Here is an 11354-nt window from a genome sequence, read left to right as displayed (position 1 = left end):
GTCCCCACAACTAGCGAGTCAAGAACTGTATTAAGTTTGCCCAATAAAAAGGATCATCTGATTATATATATATTTTTTTTATTTTGTATTTGTTAACTTTTATTTCTGTGCTTTTACAAGAGTGAGGGCTTAGTAATGTTCTAATGAACTTCTAGCAAGGTCATCCTAAAAGAGCAGGGAGTCTGCATTACTCCGACAACGGTGTACGAATGACGAATATGTTTCTGTCCTGGAAAAAAAGCTATTCTTAACTTAAAATAGTTAATGCTCCTGAAGGATGCACACTAGGGGGAATTCAGTCAGCCAGATTCCTCAAAATCCCGGGTCTGCCTATGGCTGATGCCATTGCTCTACCCTGCCCCCCGCCCTTCCCCCCCTAGCCAGTCACTGACCCGTGCAGTGGAACAGAAGTCGAATAAATGGGAAAACTGTTTTTTTCCCCCCCCATGATACTGTCAAAACAAAAATGTCCAATATGATCAACTTCTTGATGCATAGATAGAGTGTTAGGTCCTGCAAGGCTGGACAGGAGAAAACGGTTCTCGCTGCCGAGAGTTAGAGGTGCGCGGCCATGAGAACATAAGGAATGCCAGGCTGTCTCTGACACTGGCCAGTCTGGATCACCACAAAGTGCCTGGCAAATCCCAAAATCAAACTTTATTTTATTTATTTATTTAAAACTTTTCTATTACCGACATTCATATAATACATCACATCGGTGTACGTGGAACTCGGATAACATAACACGGAAAAAGAGGCAAAGTTACAATGAACAGGGGGGAAAAACTTGGAAGTGGGAGGGGTCAGATTAAATTGAGATTAAAGTAGTAAAGAGGAAAGGGGTGACCTGCTAGGACATAATGAGACTAACTGGAAAGACAAAAGGAAGTCAACTGTTAGTCCAATGGTTTATCTACAATCGAGAGGGTAAAAAATGGTACTTAATTGGTTTATATACAATGGTTTAATGGTTTATAGATAATTGGTTTATCTACAATCGAGGGGGTAAAACTGGTACTTAATTGGTTTATATACCATGGTTTACATGGTTTATAGATAATTGGTTTATCTACAATTGAGGGGGTAAAAATGGTACTTAATTGGTTTATATACCATGGTTTACATGGTTTATAGATAATTGGTTTATATACAATCGAGGGGGTAAAAAATGGTACTTAATTGGTTTATATACCATGGTTTACATGGTTTATAGATAATTGGTTTATATACAATCGAGGGGGTAAAAAATGGTACTTAATTGGTTTATATACAATGGTTTACATGGTTTATAGATAATTGGTTTATCTACAATTGAGGGGGTAAAAATAAAAAATGGTACTTAATTGGTTTATCTACAATGGTTTACATGGTTTATAGATAATTGGTTTATCTACAATTGAGGGGGTAAAAATGGTACTTAATTGGTTTATATACCATGGTTTACATGGTTTATAGATAATTGGTTTATCTACAATTGAGGGGGTAAAAAATGGTACTTAATTGGTTTATCTACAATGGTTTACATGGTTTATAGATAATTGGTTTATCTACAATTGAGGGGGTAAAAATGGTACTTAATTGGTTTATATACAATGGTTTACATGGTTTATAGATAATTGGTTTATCTACAATTGAGGGGGTAAAACTGGTACTTAATTGGTTTATATACCATGGTTTACATGGTTTATAGATAATTGGTTTATATACAATTGAGGGGGTAAAAATGGTACTTAATTGGTTTATCTACAATGGTTTACATGGTTTATAGATAATTGGTTTATCTACAATTGAGGGGGTAAAAATGGTACTTAATTGGTTTATATACAATGGTTTACATGGTTTATAGATAATTGGTTTATCTACAATTGAGGGGGTAAAACTGGTACTTAATTGGTTTATATACCATGGTTTACATGGTTTATAGATAATTGGTTTATCTACAATTGAGGGGGTAAAAATGGTACTTAATTGGTTTATATACCATGGTTTACATGGTTTATAGATAATTGGTTTATCTACAACTGAGGGGGTAAAAACTGGTACTTAATTGGTTTATATACAATGGTTTACATGGTTTATAGATAATTGGTTTATCTACAATTGAGGGGGTAAAAATGGTACTTAATTGGTTTATATACAATGGTTTACATGGTTTATAGATAATTGGTTTATCTACAATCGAGGGGGTAAAAACTGGTACTTAATTGGTTTATATACCATGGTTTACATGGTTTATAGATAATTGGTTTATATACAACTGAGGGGGTAAAAACTGGTACTTAAGTCTGTGCAGCTGTCCTCCAGAAACTTGGCCATACCTTTTTTTAAACTCGGTTATCACCCGAGCCTTAAGCATCTCTGCTGGGAACAAGCTCCAGAGCTTCATTGTGCATTGACTGGAAAACGAATTTCTTCAATTTTGTTCTAAATCTGCTGCCTGTTGGTTTCAGGGAGTGGCCCCTGGTCCTAATAGCATTTGAAAGGGTAAAACTTCACCCATTCCCTTCCACCCTATTCATGATCTTAGAAACCTCCTTTGTATCCCCTCTCAGCTGAGTCTTCTCCAGAGCTGAAGAGCCCTAACCTGTTTAGCCTTTCTCCTAATCAGCTTTATTTCCCTCCTCTGTAGCTCCGAACGAGAAGATAAATCTAGGAAACGTATTTCATGAGTTACAGGCAGGCATGAGGCCACTGTCACCGCCTTAGGAGCGCTGGCCCTCTGGACCATCCCCAGGCGCACAGATTGCTCCTGTATTGCAGGCACTTGTCTGCCCTGCGCTAGTTTGGTTTGCTCCATCCAGGGGGGGGGGGGGGGGGATACAGCGTTTTCCCTCCTGTATGAAATGCAAACCCCACCCCTAGGAGATGTATGTGCAATGCATCTTTAGATCCTCCCAGTCACCTGGCGTGGGACAGAATGACCCATTTCGGGTCCATTTGGTTACCCGGAAAAGCACAAGAAACAGCAGTGGGGAGGCTCTGCGGGACGGAATTGGAGAACCGCTGCATTCGTTATAAGACAGATGTTGGCAGACTCCCTAGCTCCAGATCAGCCTGACAGTAATCCCGGTCTGGTTTGTCGTCTCCCCTTCCTGTGCACTCTACAGGAAAGCAAAGCCGGGGACCCCAAATGCGCTGGGAAGCTCAGGACCTGGCAGTGGGGACATCTTCTGCCTTCCTTTACTTCTGGAGGTGCAGCTCAGCTGGGAACTAGAACTACCCCCAAGCAAGAGGAAACCCTTTCTTTAGGAAATAGTAAAAACAAGCCTTGACTAAGAAGGGAGGAGAAGCAGGAATAAGCTCCGCGCAGGATGAAAGAGGTAAGCTGGCCATTTGGAGGAGGGACGACCTTCAGCATTCCTTGTGCTTGAGTCTTTGAGCTTCCCGACCCTGCCCCGGGGGGGGGGGGGGGGACACCCCCCACAGCCCGTCTGGCCGTCAGGATGACTATGCATGAGCCTCATTTGCATACATCTGCCACCCAAGGCAGGCCCGGGCACCTGGCGGCGCTTCCTCCTGCCCTTAAAAGGCTCCGGTCCAGGTTTTGCAGGGAGCAGTGGCTGCAGGAGGCGGCTCCGCACCCCTCGTGCCCCCTGCCCCCCGTGCTCGGGGATGGCACTGACAGCAGCCTGGCGAGCTCAGCCTTCCGCCACTTAAGCCGGGGTCTGCGTTTTCCGCTTTCCTCCTGCGCACTTTGGCGAGCAGCAGGGGGGCAGCGTTTGGATAAAGCCCCCGAAGCCGCCGGGCCGAGGTAAGGAGGATGCGCCGGCTCCGGTCTGGGGGTGGGAAAGCGCCTTTTCCCTCTCTCTCTCTCGCAGGAAGATGCGCTCTCAGTCTGTAAATCCGAAACCTCTCTCTGCACGCTCCACTTAGATTCCCCTTCTCCAAACTTCTGGGAGAAGTGGCCAAGCCTGCGGGTCAGCCCCTGCGATTGCCAGTTGGCTCCAAGTCGAGGGGAGGGGGAAGGGGCACACACTCCCCCCCCCCCCCCCCCCCCCCCCTTTTAAGACCTTTTTCTGTTTGCAGCGGGAGCACTGCAAACTCTAAAGATGGGCGAGCGGGAAGGATCCGGCAGCGCTCCGGAGGGTGAGTAGCGCTGCAGGGAGTCGCGGGCACTGGGAGCGGCTGGGATGGCACTGGGAACGGCTGGGATGGCACTGGGAATGTGTTTTCTGCCCTGACCCCGCTTAGAGAGAGCTCTGGAAATGGGCATTTTCCCGGGATGATTGCGGTTCGGGATAAAGAAAACCTTTCCCTGAATGGCTGCGATGGCGATTCCCCCTCTGACCCCAGTGTCCCCATAAAACGGTCGGCAGTGCAGGGGGACCCGATCACTAAAATAGCAGTGAGCGCCTTCCTGGGAAGGCGCGAGCTCTGCGCTGATGGCACGCGCGGGGCTGCTTTCCTGCCCAGATGTGATCTCCAGCTCTGCTCGCTGCCTTCAGTAAGCGGTTCCCCCAACCATCCCCTAAATGCTCTTTCTGCTAGGACACCAAAGCTTTTCCTCAGCCCTCCAGGCCCCTTTAAATGCATCTGCAAGCCCGGATCCTCCGCTTGCAGGGATGCCCTTAGCTCCCCTTCTCCGTCAATCTGCGGATCCACTGCGGTTCTGTTAAAAAAACCATATTTAAAAAAGGATATTTGCTGCTCCCTGTTCAGCAGAAAGCTCTGCCCGTCCTTCCTCTGACATTATTATTATTATTATTATTTTATGATAGTGAAGATGAAGTGGAGCCCACTCCGAGTCGAGGCTCTTACGGTGCAAAGCCGTGGTTTTTCTACGAGGAAGGGAAGGCAGGGGCCGGGCTGCATTTATGGGAACCGAGGGGCAGGGTAGCCTTCTGCTCACTCCCAGGAGCCCTGCTGAGCTTGGAGGGTAACCTTCGCTTCATCCTGCAGTAAGGACGGCAGAAGACAAGGGGGAGCTTTCCAGAGCCGCACGAGTCCTCCCGGCTTCTTGCAAAGTTCATTTTCAGACCCAATGCCTTCTGCAAATTAATAATAATAATAAACAGCTCATGTATTATCTGCCCTGCCTGCCGGGACGCGGTTACTCCAAAGCCATCAGCCTAGAGCTGACCCTTCTCTGCAGAGGGGGCGAGGGTCATTTCCTGCCAGGTCTGCTGTGGCCAGAGAGCAGGGGGCAGGGGCGCTGGGCCTGCTTTACCCGGAGCTGCTGCAGGGAATTGCCCGGTGCAAGTCGCGCGCTCGCTCTCGCGCGCGCTCTCTTTCTTTTTGTCTCTTGCAAGGGGAAGCTGGGCTTTGCTGCAAGAGGTTGCTTGCCAGGTTGAAATTTCGAAATAAAAACAATATGACATTTAAAAATGGGCTGTACAGAGACAAAATGTAAACCATTCATAAGTTTATGTTTAGCAGATGCGTCCTTTCTCATCCAGTTCTGTGTAAAGAAGGGTGGGGGCGCTGGCAGGGGTCAGGGACTTCTCGTTTCCGGAATGAGAAAATGCTGGGCAGCCTAGAGCCCTGCCAGTCATTTACACATTCACTGCTGCCTCCCTGGAGGGTGTGGGGACACCGAACCTGCTGCTCTCCGGGCTCATTAACTGTTTGCCATTTAAATGGACTTGCAAGGGTTATTTCTTCCTCCCCCAGGATACTCAGGCTGGAAAGATCTTAGTGGGCAGGTAGCCGCTTACCTGGCCAGATGTAGCAGGGCCACTGTACGTTAACCGTTGGATTGCTGGTCCCAGCAGTAATTTGTGTGTGCATCTTTATTTCCCACGGCCTGGGCAAATACCTGGTACCGGTTCTGCTGGACTTTGTGGCCTGGGTGAAAGTGATGGGCTGAGCAGCAGAGCTCATGAAACCTTGGGTGAGCATAAGCCGTGTGCAGGGATCCAGAGATTTTGTACGTAGAAGTGCCAGGCAAGGGAGCCTAGAGAAAAATCCTGCCTATGCAGTCACTGGATAAATAATAGCACCATCAAACCATCATCCCACGAAAGTGGAGGGGAAGCACCAGGAAGGGCATTTTAGTTTTGCACTATAAAGCAGTGATTTAGTTACTCAGCTTTCCAAACCCATGCGTAAAAAGAGTTGCAGTTCAGGTGCAGTAGGAAGGTTCTCGCCCCAGAGGGCTTACAATCTTACTTGGAGGGTGAAGTGACTGGCCCAAGGTCACAAGGAAAGGCAGCAGGATTTGAAGCATGGCTTCCCTGGTTCTTAGCCCGCTGCTATAAACACTAGACTGCTCTGTTTGCATTAGAATAAAAAACAATTTTCCACCTGTCTATTGTAAAAAAAAAAAAATACATTCTTCCTCTGCTTCCCACTATTTTGACACTGAGTAAACTGAGGCGCTGCTGTAATTTTTCTTCTCAATATCTCACATAGGCACCATATTGATACATGTAAAGGATGAACACAGCACAAACAGGTGACGAGCAGATCTTCATCAGAGCCCCATACATGTGCCACACTACCACACATAAATCATGAATACAACACAGACAGCTGAAGAGCAGATCCTCATCTGAGCCCCATGTAGAATCGCACTGATACATGTAAAGGATGAATACAGCACAGACAGCTGAAGAGCAGATCTTCATCAGAGCCCAATGCAGGCGAAGCACTGATACATGTAAAGGATGAATACAGCACAGACAGCTGAAGAGCAGATCTTCATCAGAGCCCCATGCAAGTGTCACAATGACATATGTAAAGCATGAATACAGCATAGAGAGCTCAAGAGGAGATCCTCATCAGAGCCCCATGCTGGCATCGTACACATAAACCATGAATTTAGCACAGATAGTTGAAGAGCGGATCCTCATCAGAGCCCCATGCAGGGGTCGCACTGATACATGTAAAGCATGAATACGGCAGAGACGAATGAAGAGTGGATCCTCATCAGAGCCCCATGCAAGTGTCACACTGACATATGTAAAGCATGAATACAGCATAGAGAGCTCAAGAGCAGATCCTCATCAGAGCCCCATTCAGGCATCACACTGGTACACTTATTTATTATATTTATTTTAAGTTTTTCTATACCGGCATTCGCGATAAATATCGCATCATGTCGGTTTACAATTAACAAGTGGATAGGGAACAAAAGGCAAAAAATAACATTGATCTTAGTAATAATAATAATAATAATAATAGTAGTAAAACACATTGAACAAGAGAAGGCTAAGGAATGCAGTTACAATAAAACAAGGGAGTAATAACTTGGATCAGAGAAAAGAAGCAGGGGTTTAAATAGAGAGAACAAATTAACTTAAACCATGAATTTAGCACAGATAGTTGAAGAGCGGATCCTCATCAGAGCCCCATGCAGGGGTCGCACTGATACATGTAAAGCATGAATACGGCAGAGACGAATGAAGAGTGGATCCTCATCAGAGCCCCATGCAGGTGCCATGCCGAATACAGCATGGACAGCTAAAGAGTCATTGGACTCAGAGAAAAGGAATTTTAGAAAACAGGGGGCGTGGTCATAATAAGAAGCACACACCTTAAATTTCAACACCATGTGAAAATATAAAATACCCAAATATAATAATGGAGACCTAGGAATAAGACTGAACAGAGAAGTAACTGAGCTAAAATATAAAACAGGCAACTGGATCTTTTGAGGCCTCTCATAGCGTGACAGCTTTATGACAGGATTTATTTACAAACATTTATATACCGTCACTCCTAATATGATCTCGGCAGGTTACATAAAATAAGTAATTAAAACATTAAAACATAAAAACACATTTTAGAAATATAAAATACAATCTAGTCATAAACAGATTATTTCTACTTCTATATATTATGTGATCCCAGGGACTGGTGACACCCGGTCAGCAGAGCTGCCCAATGACCCGGTTTCTGGAGGGAGAATTTAGCCTTTTTGATGCTTCCCCCTGGTGCATTTCGGGACCTGCAGTGTGGATTTCACATGGAAGAGAGCCAGGACTACAAGTACCAGAATGCATTGGGATAAAAATGTTTACGGAAGGTCCCCCTTCAGAAGCTGGGTGCCATGCTCTCAGGTTAAAGCCATTCACTGCCCTGGGTTTCTTTATTGCCCCACCAGTTTGGTCTGGAGTAAACGTTTAAACCAGACCCTTCCACAGCCCAGCACTTCTCTCCTTCTGCTGAGGGGAGAGCTCCTGGCACTAAGTTACATGACGCCGAAATATTACTGTGGTAAGCAGAGCCCGCGTACACTGCATGCCAAATAAACTCCTTTTTAAAGGGTGAGATTTGGGTTTGTGCAGGTTTTGCTTTTGTTTCTGTGTCACTGAAATTGAAGAACTGCGGCCCTAGCAGGCAATGGTGGGTGGGGACCTGTGTGCACCAAGGACAAAATTCAGACTCATTGGAGAACATTGCACAGGGCGGCGCAGCAAGGCTCAGCCAGAAAATCTTTTTCATTTTATTTAATTTTTTTCTGCATGTCACCTGTGGTCACAGCATTTGAGGAACGCAGGCAACTTCCTCTGGAATGGATGGCCATGCACCCAGTGGAGTGAAACACCACCATTTACGAAAGGGAGAGAGAGCCCTGAATAACGGTTTTATCATCTCTCTTGCACCAGCAAATTCCCACCTCTTGTGCCTCTTTCTACCGGCTATAAAGCAGCTTGTCCTTTGCCATGCACACAGCCTCTGGCCAAGCTAGGATCAGAGCCCCAGCAAACAGGAGATACCGTCCGGCCCTGCATCTGGGACGGAAACAGGTAGGAGAAACGTTTTCAGTTTCCTCCTGAATCTTTCACAGGCTCCCCACTGAGAAAACGATGTAAATCGAACTCTATTGACTACCCCGGACAAAGTATTCCTCTGTTCCCAACAGATCACGAGTGATATTATGTAGGGGACAATTTGCTAGTGACTGCTGTTGGAAGATTCCATTTTTAAATGCCTGCGGCAAGAAGGAGAGCACAGACCTGGTATTTCTGTGCTTCCAATGGAAATATCTTCTGGGGCCGCACGTGTTATAACAGAGCTGCCAAGTTACCCAGGCCCAGAAGGGAGATTTTGTTGATTTAGCCCTGGTTTTGAACGGACATCACAATGCATAATATAACCAGCACTAAAGGTGGCAGAATACATCAGCATGGAGAGCTATCAGAAACCCAGGCAAGCCCTCCTTCCTGGAGCTGGGTGATATTAGAGTGCCAGGGTCTCTCAGCCTCTCCTCTCAGTCCTTGCATGGTCGAGGTTTAGCATATGTCATTTTGTTCAGTTGTTTGTAACGGGATGCCTGCCTAGAAAGAGGCTTTCTTGTCAACTGTGCCAGGACGACCCAGAAGATAGGTCTTTGGAAGGATCTAGGTCAGCATTCTGCTCTTAAGCCTGCCTGAAGGCATAAGGCTGGACAGCCAGTGTGAGTGGTGCTGATTATATCCAGCGTTGGGTGCAAACCTTTTGACTTAGCAGCTGAACCTAGAGGAAAAGGCCCTTGATTACTGTTTCAGATGTCTGCAGCTTTTCTTATTTAATCCACGCTCTGTCTTTCAGGGAGTTTTCTGCCTTTAGGGGTATCCCCTGAAGTCTGTCAGCAGGTGTAGCCACTTGCAGCTTTTGCTTATCTGATAGGAAGCTTCCATATTGAAAGTGAACTCATCCACAGATATCTTACCGTCGCAGTCTTCCCCAGGAAACTGGTTCTGTGAAGGAGTAACCAGCAAGGGAATATCCTGCTAACTGATAGTAATTATTATTAGTAATTATTAGTACCATTCTATAATTGCTAGATCGTATAGATTGTTGCTAATTTAATGTTCTCTGTAAACCGAGGTGATGTTTCCCAACGTGCCGCGGTATATAAAAAACCCTTAAATAAATAAAATAAATAAAAATAAATAAATATTAGGAAAGGTGTGCTGGTCCCTGGCCCAGGGAACGAAGGTAACTTACTCAGGGTTTCACAGAGAGCCAGTGGCAGGGGACCAGGAGTTTGCCTGACTCACAATCCCAGGATCTCAAAGCAGTAGGCTGGGTCTCCCCCTTGTGTGAAGTTTTTTGCCAATGATTCTGCAGCGTCAGAAAAGTATCTATAAAAGGAGACAGACAACTTATTTCCCGTCACAGATAGAACCCACAGCATTGCTTTCAGAAGTCTCTTCCAGTTGCGATAGTTTGTGTTGGGAATTTGCAATTAATGTTTCTAAGCTTCTAACACAGGCCGGGACTTTTATTTATTTATTTATCTATCGAGTTTTATAAACCGTCGTTTGGTTTCGCCATCACAACGGTTTACAAAGTTTCGATGTTTAACAGAGTTTCCAAAAATTCACACGCTTGTTAACATAGTTATCTTATTCGTTATAAACATAGCTTATGAGCTTGGTCCATTTGGAGAATGCAAAGTGCATTTTTATTGTAAGGTTGAGAATTGATGAGCGAGAATCATCCTTGATTTTGCTTTCCAGTCTGCGTAAGTGGGAAATGACCCTCTATGATGCAGCATTATAGTGACTGGCATTGGGTTGAAATGCTTCCCATGATGCAACGGTGCAGTGACTGAGTGGGAAAATGATCCCACGATGCAACGGTGCAGTGACTGAGTGGGAAAATGATCCCACGATGCAACGGTGCAGTGACTGAGTGGGAAAATGATCCCACGATGCAACGGTGCAGTGACTGAGTGGGAAAATGATCCCACGATGCAACGGTGCAGTGACTGAGTGGGAAAATGATCCCACGATGCAACGGTGCAGTGACTGAGTGGGAAAATGATCCCACGATGTAACGGTGCAGTGACTGAGTGGGAAAATGATCCCACGATGTAACGGTGCAGTGACTGAGTGGGAAAATGATCCCACGATGCAACGGTGCAGTGACTGAGTGGGAAAATGATCCCACGATGCAACGGTGCAGTGACTGAGTGGGAAAATGATCCCATGATGTAACGGTACAGTGACTGTCTGTGGGGGAAATGATCACAGTTCAGCATCAAATGACAGTCCTTCCCAATTGCTGCTGGTTTTTTCCAATTTTAAGAAACAAACAAGAGAACTGAGTTTTCTGATTATGGCTGCTCGCCATACCTGGGAACGTTTGTGTTTAGATTGCTGTTAATTAGTGGTGATGGTGGGGGGATGGGTAGAGGGGAGGAAGCATATCAGCTTTCTTTCTCTGTCCCGCCGCTTTCCAGGGATGACTCTCAGCACTCTCCTTCCCACCTGCATGCCACCTCTCTATAAATCAGGGTTCCCTCAGTCCTGGAATCACAGCTACAGGCTGAGCTGTGTCTGCCAGCCTCTGCTGCCTGGGGTGTGTGCTTCCCCAGATTCACCCCTTTTCTTCTGGTCCCTGCAGGCATAATGAGGAAGGGGAAGGGGGTTGAGATTGGAGCTGACACTGTAAAGCAGAAAAAAACTGCTCTGCTCCCTTCT

General features: G+C 45.9%; 1 protein-coding gene across 3 annotated transcripts in view; it reads left to right on the top strand.

Annotated features, from left to right (window-relative positions):
- Positions 1-2971: 2971 nt before the first annotated feature.
- RSPO1 (R-spondin 1) overlaps positions 2972-11354 on the top strand; it is a 56455-nt gene continuing 48072 nt past the window's right edge. Inside the window, exon 1 of one of the 3 annotated variants that reach the window (XM_029571433.1) lies at positions 2972-3320. The gene's annotated coding sequence lies outside the window, so the exon portion shown is untranslated. Of the gene's footprint in view, positions 3321-3495; positions 3752-3940; positions 4087-11354 lie in introns of those variants that run through there. The other 2 variants (XM_029571432.1, XM_029571431.1) reach the window with 2 other exon arrangements.

This window comes from Rhinatrema bivittatum, chromosome 11, assembly GCF_901001135.1.
Source record: "Rhinatrema bivittatum chromosome 11, aRhiBiv1.1, whole genome shotgun sequence".
Classification (NCBI taxonomy): Eukaryota; Metazoa; Chordata; class Amphibia; order Gymnophiona; family Rhinatrematidae; genus Rhinatrema; species Rhinatrema bivittatum.
This window is presented reverse-complemented; position numbering and strand designations above follow the sequence as displayed.